The sequence below is a fragment of the Triticum urartu genome, chromosome 2A (genome assembly GCF_056163025.1).
Source record: "Triticum urartu cultivar PI428250 chromosome 2A, HENAU_Tu73, whole genome shotgun sequence".
Taxonomy (NCBI): Eukaryota; Viridiplantae; Streptophyta; class Magnoliopsida; order Poales; family Poaceae; genus Triticum; species Triticum urartu.
In genome coordinates this window covers 51,803,612-51,816,175 of record NC_141874.1, presented here as the reverse complement: position 1 = coordinate 51,816,175, position 12,564 = coordinate 51,803,612, and positions in this window count along the sequence as shown.

Sequence of the window (12,564 nt, the reverse complement as noted above, 5' to 3'; positions counted from 1 at the left end):
GGGACAACAGGCCCTTTTTCTACCAGTGATACATCTCCCCTTCTTATATACAGAGAGGTTTACTTGACTCCTAAGTAAGCGACCCTTATCTCTAATTAACCGTAAGACTAACGGGCTATACCGCTAGCCCAGACCCATTAGGCCCATACATACTCTAACACTACACCCCACCTGGACATGCAGCTTGTCCTCGAGCTACAACCTAACCAACTTATAACCATGACTCGACGCAACACAAAACTAACACCTAAAAACAAGCCTTTTACATTCGGCTTGTTTTATTACTCTCAACCTGAAATGGACTGGAACCCTTTGTTTTGGACCCCTGAACATAAAGTGGACACTATCCGCACGTCGGACGTGCACGTGTACAGCCACCTGGATCCCATGGACACCATCTGGACAAAAGGAGTGCATGTGTATGGCCACTTGAAAGTGGTCGCAAGAGCGACCAGCAGAGGCGCCCTCGCGGCGACCGGCGGCGGAACGCAGTGGTGCTACGCGGTGCGCTCCTGTCGGTGACACCATGCTTTCTCCCCGCCGGACGGCTGTTGGTCTGCACCACATAGAGAAGAGTGAAGGGCTTTTGATGAGAGTGACGAGGAGGGGCGCGCCGCCCAACCGTCGATGTCGCAGACTTTGAGGTCGCTGCCCGTGGGGAAAACAGCATGCCCGTCGTCCGGGGGGAAAATAGCATGCCCGCCGCCCTTGGGGAAAACCGCATGCCCAAGATCCCCGACGCAGCGGACGATATTGAGGTCCTTGCGCAGCGAAGCGCAACTTGGAGGAGCGGCAGCTATAGACCACGCATCTCCCGCACATCCGACGCGCTAGGAGGCCGCGCACAGCAGCCTACAGCCTCACCACCACCGACACATGGCGGGTAGCGATCCAAGCTGGAAGCGGTGACGGCGACAGCGGGAACTTGATCTGCTGGATGGGGACGCCCTGGGATGACGGAGGCGCTGATGGGAACGAGGTCTTCGCAGTCCCGTCATAGGGCATCCCATACTGGTAGGAGATGACCGGCGCAGTGGTCGCGTCCGAGGACGGCGGCGGCGGGGGTAGCTGCTGGCGCTATGGCGGCAGAGGAGGTGGCTGCTGGGGATGCGGCTGGGGCGCATAGAGCCCGACGAGGAAGGCCCTGATGCCCGCCACGGCCTGCCGTAGATTGCGGCTGTCATCTGCTCCGGGGTGAGGACGACGGCGGATGGCGCCGGGGCAGAGGGTGCAATCGCCCCTGAGGACGCCAGATGCCCAATGTCGGCGTGTTTGCTATGTGGGGCAGCTGCGCCGATGAAGACGATGGTGGCGGCGGGTAGGTGTGCGGCGGCGGCGGGTGAGAAGAACTCGGTGGAGGGCTGGACATGATCAATTCCGGGAAAGCTGATACCAGATTGTTATGTGGCTGCTAGAAGAAGGGCACGAAAGGGCCAGCCGGGGGCCTTTTTGCCCACGGCTGGGCAAGAGGGAAGAGATTTCCTTTTTAATTCTTGCTTGATTAGATTGATACATCTTGCTTGACACCTAAATAAGCGACCCTTATCTCTAATTAACCTAAGACTAACGGGCTATATAGCCAGCCCAGGCCCATTAGGCCATTATGTACTCTAACAATGTCGATGATCGATTTCTGGTAAGACAAACGCAAGAGAATCAATTATATTACATTGTAATCTACTGCTAGTACGACAGCAATCTATCTACCGCCATGTCTCCATCTGGATTGCCGCCGGTGAACTGTTCAAACACGAGAAAAATGCAAAGACCGAAAAGTAAGAATCGCACGGTGCAGAACAGAAGCGAGAGGAGGAGCGCGGTGAAAGGCGCAGGGCCACTCTCGAAGTCATCCATCAGGTACATGGTTAAGCCGAGAAGCGTGACGCCCTCGCAGCCCAGGAGGCAGATCATCGCCCACCTGCTACACTCCCGGGGCTCCGCCTTCGCGGTCGCCACCAGTTGCTCCTGCTCGCCGTCGTTGGCAATTTTACGCGTGCCCTAGCTTCGGTACCTAGTTTCTTGATTTTCTAGGGTTGGTTATTTTCGTGTTGTTTGGTCTAGCAGTACCAACGATTGCCTGTACTACTATAACGCGCGAAGAGATAAGTGCGTACCACGTACAACATTTAAAGGGAAGGTGTACGTATATACTCCTACTATTATACATGTACCTGTACGTTGCTCAGTTTCTTTTTTATTGTGATGTTGCTTGTTTGTTCGGACTGGTCGTCCACCGGCAGGTTACCTACGAGGGATCGATGTCGTGTAGTTTAGAAAAACTAGTTTGAATTTGTCTACACTTTAGGTGAATATATACTGAATTGAATCCAATCCGAGACCAATTCACACTAGCTAGCCCATGGCGTAATACTATTTTTTAGGAAAATAGTAGGACTCTTCTGCGCTTTTTTTAATATTACTAGCCAACATGCCCCTGTGTTGCAACGGAAAAATAAATATCTGCATGTTCTCCCATTAAAAAACACAACATAGAAAGTACGAAAATCAGGATGTGGTAGACTGTTAGATAAATATGCAAATTTTGCTGCTTTTATCTTTTTTTGGCTCACAAAACCTCACCTTGTCCGAAGTTGGTGTCGAGGAAGACGAATCTTTGATAAAATAACCAAGAAAAACACGCACAATAATTTGTTTTGAGAAATGACCATCATGGTTCCTTAACAAAACAGTCCGGAGGCTCGTCCAACCAACTAACAGAGTACTTACTACAGGAACTAAAATTCTCTGGCACATGAGCTGTTTGATTACAAGAACTTAAACAATGCTTAAATAAAGATAACCTTTCCAATTGAAAAGACTATATCTACACACTCTGCAAACATTGTTGCTGCTTCGTCCCACCATCGTGTATGACCAGTGCAAAAGTTAATAACTTGGAGAGAGTCAGACTCCGCTTCTTTCCGATTAAAGCCAAGAGAATTGGCAAATAAAAGACCATCTCTCATTGCCAAAGCTTCAATAGTGATCGCATCAGCTGCGAAAGGAATAAATTTGCATTGGCAGGCAATGAAGTTTCCCCTTCCATCTCGAAGAATGGCCAATGTCCCCCCATTCCTTCATCTGCAAAGAAAGTTGCATCAACATTTAATTTTGTGAATCGTGTATTTGGTTTTAACCATTTTGTTTGAGGCTACTCCAATGCCCTAGTAGATGATGATTGCAAATTCTGAATAATTGAAAGAATTGATATTGGACATCTCCAAGAAGGTGGGACTGCTTCATTGTGCGTAATTTGTCTTCTAATCCAACATAGCTACCATGCCCCTACAACCCAGGCTTGGTTGAAATTAACATTCGGGTGTAAAGGTTGTTGATGATCAGGTAGCAATAGGCTATGCTCAAATATAATTGAACCCGACCTATCAACTAGAATCGATTGTTCAATAAGCTCCCACATGCCCAGCCGACGCCAAAGATCCTTCGCGTGCATGCACTAAAATAATAAGTGCCTGATGTCCTCTGCCCCCTGATGACAGACTGGGCATGCTCCGTTTGAGCCGACATGTCTGTTCGTTAGGATAGCCTTTAATGGAATGATCCCACGCAAAACCCTCCATCCGAATACCTGAACTTTACGTGGCACTGATAGTTTCCATATCGTATTCCATACTGCCAAAGGTGCAGAACCACTTGGCCACTCTATCCTATTTGCATGCGCCCCGAAAGTGTGCAACCATTGCAAGTGGTAAGTTGTTCGAACCGAGAAGAAACCTGAACAGTTTGGTTGCCATGCTAATCATTGAATCCTTGACGGTGAATAGGAATTTGAAGTATTCTTCGAGCATCCACTGCATAGAATATATCTCTCACAAGGTCATCATCCCAAGTGTCGGACACCGGATCTATAAGGTCACAAACCCTTGAGAGAATTGTTTGGTTCTTTGTCGTGATTACTTTGACGTCCGATCTAGAAGGAATCCAAGGGTCCTTCCAAATGTTCACTTCTTCTCTTGTACCGATTCTCCAAATATGCCCTTTTTTGAAGGTTTCCAATCCTTTTAGGATACTTTGCCATGTGAATGAAGACCCGTTCTTTGGTTTAGCATATATTCCCATTAGGATAGTACTTGGCCTTTAATAGTCATGCCACCACAGAGTTTGGTTCAGTAACAAGTCTCCAACATTGTTTTGCGAGCATAGCTAGGTTGAAAGAGTATAGGTCACCAAACCCCATACCTCCTTCACACTTAGCAATACGAAGTTTCCACCATGCCATCTAGTGCATCCTCTTATGATCTTCATCCTCACCCCACTAAAACTGAGCAATAATATCTATAATTTCCTTGCATATCCCCTTAGGAATACTAAACACTGACATTGCAAAAATTGGAATAGCATGTGCGACAACTTTTATCAATATTTCTTTGCCCCAAGTGGACAATTGTTTCTCCATCCACCCTACTAATCTCACCTCAATTCTGTCAACAAAGTGCATGAAACAATCACTCTTATCTGCCCCAACCATAGCTGGAAGCCCAAGATATTTATCTGATAAGGCCTCTGTGTCAATATGAAGGATTTGACTGATTTCTGCTTTTGACACCACACTAGTATTGGGACTGAAAAATATGCTTGATTTTGCTAGACTCACCAATTTTCCCAAGCCTGCACAATAGGTGTCCAATACTTGCTGTAAGGAAGTTGCATTCAACACACCTGCTCCCATGATAAATACAGATTCATCAACAAATAAAGGTGTGAAACTGATAGTGCATTTCTGCACACCCTAATCCCATCCATGCCACCAACTTCTTCTTCATATTGCAACATAATAGACAGACCTTCTGCACAGATAAGGGGGTCTCACTGCCGAATTCGCCTAGAAGGGATAAACATGTCAGTTTCATGGGAATTAAATCTTACTTTGTATCTCACAGATGAAATACATGCCATGATCATATGAATCCAAAGGCTATGAAATCCCAGTTTCTCCATCAAACTTATAAAGAAAATCCACTCCACTCAGCCGTAGGCCTTATGCATATCCAACTTGACTGCACAAAGTCCTGCGGCCTGCCCTGCCCTAGTATTCTTGATTTTATGAACACATTTATAGGCAATTAGAGCATTGTCACTGATGAGTCTTCAATAAAATTATTATTATCCATGTGGTTACTGAGAACAAAAGTTGATTTTTTTCATATAACTGTTGATATCCATAATATTTTTGCTTGAGGGCCTATCCCAACACCGAGTTATTTATATAGCCCGGATTAACCATGTCTATTATCTACGACATGTAAGTACGCAATACATAGGCAACCCTCCAAATGTAACACATGGCACGCATGGCCACCATGGAAACCCTACGAGTGTCCGAGAGGTGACCGTGTCGGCGATTGGTAGGCGGACTACTAATTTAGGGTTTTGCCAGGGGTGGCAGTGCACTCCGGCGGTGGTGGAAGAAGCGACTGTGCTTTCTGTCCCTACAAGTCGGCTAGGGTTGGCTCTTGTCTGAGCTACTTATGGCGTCGCGGAAGGGAAGCAGAGGGAGGCGCCAAATCCGATGAAGACGGCGGCTACTGCGAAAACGAGCAGGGGCCGCCCTCTTCGAGTACAAATTTAGTTAGTATAAACACAAAGAAACGTTGGAACGTAGCACATGTACCGGATTTGGCAGGAAGGGGAAGGTACAAGAATAATGAGTGTAATAATCATCCAAAATAAGAATATAGTATTTTTAGCTGAGAAACTAACAATGGTAGAAGCCATAAGTTGCAATGCATGCATCTACACCAATAAAAAAGACTCAAAGGGGCAGATCGGTAATTTGTCATTTTTATGGAAAGCAATCATTGACGGTCGATGGTTGTAGTGCACGCGAACAAAATTTTAAAAGTCACTATGTCATGAACTGTACATCATGCACTACAAATATGACTTGCTATATTGGGATACTTTGACTTTGCACAAAATTTATATGTAGACTTAAAAGGACTGAGGGAGTACAGTATTACACAAGATAACCAGTTGCTACTGGCTACCACGACAACAATCTATCTACATTCATTACTCCAACTGCATTGCCACCGGTGTACTGTTCAGACACAAGAATAATGCATTCAGCGATACATGAGCCTCCCACGAGGACGAACAGAAACGACAGGAGGAGGAGGAGGAGGAGGAAAGGCGCAGGCGAGCTCTTGAAGTCGTCCATCACGTAGAAGGTTAGGCCGAAGAGCATGACGCCCGCGCATCCCAAAAGGCAGATGATCGCCCACCTGCTACACTCCTGGGGCTCCGCCGTCGCGATCGCCGCCAGTTGCTCAAGCTCCTGGTCGCCGCTGTCGGCCATCGTACACGTGCCCTAGTTTTGACGCCTGATCTCTTGATTTTCTAGAGGGTTGTTAGTTATTTCAAAGATTTATAAGAAGACTCCAAGGATGCACGCGCGAAGAGATAAAGTGCGTACGTACTACAACAGTCCCAAACAAACAAAAAGTAGGTACTACAACATGCAGGAGTAGTTGTTTGTTCGGATTGATCCACCGGCCGGTTACCTACGAGTCTACGATCGATGTAGTTAAAAAGAAAACTAAGGTTAAAATTTGTCCAAATTTTTTACAAATACAGAAACCAACTCACTACTTAATCCAATCCAAGGCCAATTCAATCTAGCTAGCCAATATGTAATCACGAGATTTTCTAGAGCTAGAGAGGAATCTTACGATGATACGGTTCTACGGCATGGGCTAATGTGGAATTAGGTGATGAGGGCATGTGCACAGTCCAGAATGAATGCAGTCGGAGGTCCGCCTCATCTTCGATGGCTTTAGAGCCATGAAGGCGCGGTGGACCCGGCCCTTGCCGGTGCGAGGGACCTTACTTTGTTTTGAGGTGTTTTTTAATTTTGTTTAGGGTTTATGTCCTACTTGGGAAGACGAGGTGTTGGCGGTTTTCTTAAGATGGAATATGGTTCTCCCTGCCTCACACCCGTTTCGATGATGCACCTAGCATCGTTGGAGTGCGTGTAGAGGTGCGTCTTCGACGGATCTCGCAGGATTCGTTGGTGCTAGTCTTCAGTGAATCTGCCTGAATATGGTCTTTGTTCGTCTTTGTTTATGTGCCTAGAAATTGGATCCTATCGATCTATATTTATCATTGTCGACGATGGTTGCGTTTTTTGTGCGCTGATCCTGTGGGCTCTTAGTAGCACGACTTTCCGAATGTCTCTACAACAAGTTTGGCCTGACTTCAGTGAGGAAGGGATGATGACGACGGCGTGCCTTCGTCTCACTTTAGTGGTTGTAGTAGTCGCTAGATGATCTATAGACATATGCATGTAATTTTTGTTATTACTGTGTTCTTCGTACTACTATGACATGATGAACAGATCGAAAATTTTCTAGCAGTTTCCTCGTAAGAATAATGACCACTGCTAGGAGTCATCCTACCGATATCCATGAAAATCTGTCGGGTTGATAGGCGTTCGATCCCCTCAGTGTAGCCGTTCGATGAAGTCAGCACACCAGTAGTGCTTTCTTCTCTTCCGGTTCAGCAAATGACATAGTACGGATGCCATGAGAATGAACAGCGTCGCCACTCACACAGCGCAACACCAACGTATTCACCGAAGTGCCGAATTTTCGCTCACATCAGCCAGCCGTACTGCGCTCGCTCTGTCGCAGCGGACCTTGCAGCAACAGCCCAAGGCCGACAGGGGTGCAGCTCCTGCTTAAGCAACATCGTCGGCACGCCACATTGCATAACCGGCAGCCGTTTCAGCAACGCCAACTTGCAATGTTACGCAACACTCGCCTACACCGGCGGCCTCCGCCGAGTGCTACATCGCAACATCGTCGCGCCCCATCCGGCTTGCAACATCATCGCGCCAGAACTAAGGATGGCAAAGGATAGGGTATGGGGCGGGTAGAGCAATACCATACTCATACCCGTGTAGTCAATGGGTACAAAATTACACCCATACCCGTACCCATGGGTATGAAACTTTACCCGTACCCATACCTGACGGGACCAAACGGTACACAAGTTATTCGCAATTTTACATTCATTTATAACACATTTGAGAAAAAAAACATTGGTCACAATGCAAGAATAGATAGTTGAGTACATGACAATTATGTCAATTCAAAGGATTAAGTTTATGATAAACAGAGTAACACAATAAAAAAGGATGAAATAATGTAGACAAAAAATATCAATCAATATGACCAAAAACCCATCATTTTACCCTTAGTGGCAACAACACAATATTGGATTCATCTCAAAGCATTTTTCTTTTTCTTCCCTCCTATCACAGGGCAAGATCACCGCAAGATTGAATCAAATGCTATGCACCACCCCCTCTGAAGACCTACTCTCATGGAGGCATATGCATACACATGCGTGGACATGCATGCACATGATCGGCGGCCGCCCAGGTTGCCGGCTAGCTACAACCCATGGTGTTTGCTGTTGGTGTCCACCTAGGACTATGTCATGGGAGATTGGATCTGGGACGGCGGCGGCCTCGCCGTCGATTATGGCCTACATCAAAAGATTCTATGAGAGTTTCATCTCTGCAGATGTGATGGCTGACTTCGGCGGCGAAATGCAAACTGTGGACGATGTCTTGATGCAGAGGGATTGTGGTGCGGTGGCGGCGGGCATATCGCCTGTAGCTACTGGGATCGTGGAAAAGTGGTGGCGACAACACATGAATGACCTCGATGGTGGTGCTACTTGAGCACCCAGTCTAGGGCTCCGGGGTGAAAGCCTTGGTCTCGCCCGTGTTGGGTATACCTCACAATGGCGATGTTTTTACATCGTTACCTTGTTCAAGGCATTGTTCGGAATGCTCGGACTGATTCTTCAGGGTGAAAACCTAGATTCTAGTCTTGGATGGCTGGATCCGGTGACGGTGACACTTGAGGTGTCGCTCCCTTCCTTAAGGCGTTGCTGTTGAAGAACGTCGTCGTCCGCGTGGTGTCATGAGATTGTCGGTGCAGATATGGTCATTATTATAGTTTGTTGATCGTGATATGATCGCTTTGGGGCTTTTTTCTTTTTTCCTCGCCTATGCATAGCTTTGGTCTAGTATGACTTCGCTATTTGTCGACGTGTTTTGTGTGCGTGCGTTGGTGTTGGCTGTGTGCATCTTAACTATGCAGAGGCCGGGTGTGTACTCATTTGTTTGTATCCTCTTGATGCTTCACTTTGAGTCAATAAAATCCACCCTTTATCGAAAAATCTAATTCCAAAGAAGATTCATAGATCGAAAAGCATACATAGCTATTAAATTACACTAGAGAGAAACTTAAAGAGATTCAAAATAGATCAATGAATAATCCGATTATAAACGCAAAATTCATCGGATCCCAACAAACACACCCCAAAAGATTATATCAGAATCATCTCAGAGAAGATCATTGTATTGAATATCAAAAGAGAGAACTACTCACACATCATCATGGAGGCAACAAAGTTGATGAAGATGGCCTCCCCAACGTATTTCCTCCTCCGACGGAGCACCGAAAAAGGACTCCAGATGGAATCGCTTAGGAACAAAGGCTTGCGGTGGTGATAAAATTCTTTCGGGTTCGTTTCTGAGGGTTTCGAAAAAGTATGAAATTTATAGGCCAATAATTAGGGAAAACGGGTGCTTGTGGGCCCCACAAGCATGCCCCCCCCCACGGACTTGTGGGAGCCTCGTGGGTCTTCTGGTCTCTCTTCAAAGCTTCTAGTGTTTCACATATTCCAGAAAAATTCCTTGTAAATTTTCATCGTGTTTGGACCTTCCCATGTATGAAGGACAGATTACGGGCTAAGGTTAAAGGGATTAATTGACAAAACCATAGTAGCAGCGGGCAAATAAATCTTAGTAAAATCGGTTGCGCAGGCTGTCCTAATTTTCTCGATGTCATGCTTTAAATTGCCTAGGGGGCTAAGTGAGAATCTAAATAAACTTATCTGTTAGCTCTTCTAGGGTAGCAGAGAGGGGAAGCGAAAATCATACTGGGTATCTTGGAAATCTATGACCCAACCAAAGAAGTGTGACGGCTTGGGGTTTAGGGACCTCGAGCTCTTTAACGTAGCCCTTTTGGCTCGGCAAGCTTGGCGCCTTCTCACTGTGCCTTATTCACTTTGTGCCCGGTTGCTTAAGGTAATCTATTATCCGAATGATGACATCCTCAAGGCTGAATTGGGTTGGCATCTTGGAGGGCAGAGATGCACTCTCACATGGCATCATTAGATGTATCGGTGACAGCTTGACTACTCGTGTATGGGATGATAATTAGATCCCAAGAGATGCATCAATGAGGCCAGGGCCAGTTGTTTGTGTGACAAATAGTCCTCCTATTCTTGTTAGTGAGCTCATTGATAGCTCCTCGAACCTCGGCCGTGTGGAGAGTTGATAAACTACAACAAAACTTCCTTCTATCTGATGTTATGGCAATTAGGAACATACCCCTATGCACAACTCCAATGACAGATTTTTGGGCGTGGCAAATTGAGAAGAAGGGGAGTTTTCTGTTAGATCGGCGTATCGTATGTTGGTAGTTATAAGAAACAATAGGGAATATCTATTGGGCCAGAGAGGCTCGGATTCTAATGTCGCGGTGGAAGAAAAGTGTTGGACATCTCTTTGGAATACACAAGTTCCCGGTAAAATCGGAACTTTTCTTTGGAGGTTGGCAAAACACCCGCTGCCGTTGGAGGATGTTTGACATCATAGGAATATGAGTGACACGAACAATTGCCAAATCAGTGGTGGAGGCATTCACTGATTGACCGCACTGCTTCCAGATGTGTTTGGGCATTGGGTGATGAGGAATTGGCTGGCCATATAGTGGAGTCAAGGGAACCTCACACAAAACTTTGGTTCTTCAACATGTTGGAAACGTTACCCCATGTGGATTTTGTATTAAGATGGCATTCACCCTCTAGGCGATTTGGACAGCACGCAGAAAAGCAATACATGAGTCAATTTATCAAAGTCCAATGTCGACACATCTTTTTGTGGCAAGATTTATTTCAGAGTTCGAGGGCCTAAAGATGATTACAAGAACAGTGACACCGCGGAGGCATGCACATACGATAACAAGTTTTAACACATGGAAGCCTCCTCCAAGTGGCCATGCAAAGATCTATGTCGATGGAGGTATGCCTCGCGATGGAGATGTGGGTGCAGCAGCTGCGGTGTGGAGAGATGAATATGGCAAATATCTCGGATCCTTGGCGATTGTCCTTGTGAGAGTGAATGATCCGACGTTCCTCAAAGCTATAGCGTGCCACAAGGCGTTGGTTTTAGCTGATGATTTGTCTTTGAACTGTTTGATGACCGCGTGCGATTGCAAGGTAGTGGTGGAGGACATTCACAAATTGATTGGAGGCCCTCATATTATAGTGGTGAAGGAAATAGTAAAAAGAAGAGCCAATTTTGAGAGATGTGATTTTATGTCGGAAGGTCGTGATTCGAACAAGGAGTCACATAATCTTGTGAAATTTTCTATAGCGCTCCCACTGGGTCGCTATTTGTGGCTGATATTCCCTCATGACCCTCTTTGTATCCCTTTAAATATTGTTTCACGTTAGTAACGTTTGGGATCCTCAAAAAAGACACTAGGCATTAGATTAATAGGTTAATCCAGAAAAATAATACAAAGTGACATACAAAACATACAAAAGTGATAACGTAATATCATTTAAAACAAAATTATAGATATGTTTGAGACGCATCAGCAGTGCGCGCCGCCGCCATGTCGTCTGGGAGGCGGGCCTCGGCCACCCTCAACCCTCTCCTTCCCATCACGGGCACAGCGGTCCTGTAGCACTCAGCCTCCGGCGGATCGGTGATGTGGAAAGGAAGATTGGAAGGCTCCTGGGGGACCGCGATAACCAAGCCCTGGAGGATCCGAGCAGACGATGCGCCGAAGCAATGGACTCGTGCCATATAGATCCTGCCATTGATAGGGCGCAGTCCCCCGGGAGCGGTGGAGTGCAATGTGGATGACCCTTGTCTTCTTGAACCCTCACAGGACGACACCCCAGTCGATGATTTCGGAGTGGACGGAGTCAGCGCCGCTGCCGACTATGCCAAGGAAGGCCAGATATCACCGAATATGAGTTTGGGTGGCGGAGTGGAGTGGCTAGGGTTTGGTCCGACGAGCGGATGGGACGGATATATATATATATATATATATATATATATATATATATATATATATATATATATATATCACTAGTAGAAAAAGGGGGCTTTGGTCCAAGCCGGGTAAGCCCATTAGTCCCGGTTCAGTCCAGAACCGGGACCAATGGGTGCATTAATCCCGGTTCGTGCGGCTAAGGCATTAGTCTCGGTTCACCTGGGCCCTTTAGTCCCGGTTCATGCCACGAACCGGGACTAATGGGCTTTGAGGCATTAGTACCGGTTCATGGCACGAACCGGTACTAAAGGTCCAATTTTCAAACTCTCTTCCCTGGACCGCCTTTTCAGTTTTAAAAAAAACAAAATAAAATGATGGAAATGTCAAAAAAATAAAATAAAATAAGTTTCCCATGTGATATGTGGTCTAGTTGTTGGGAAATTTACAAATATGAATT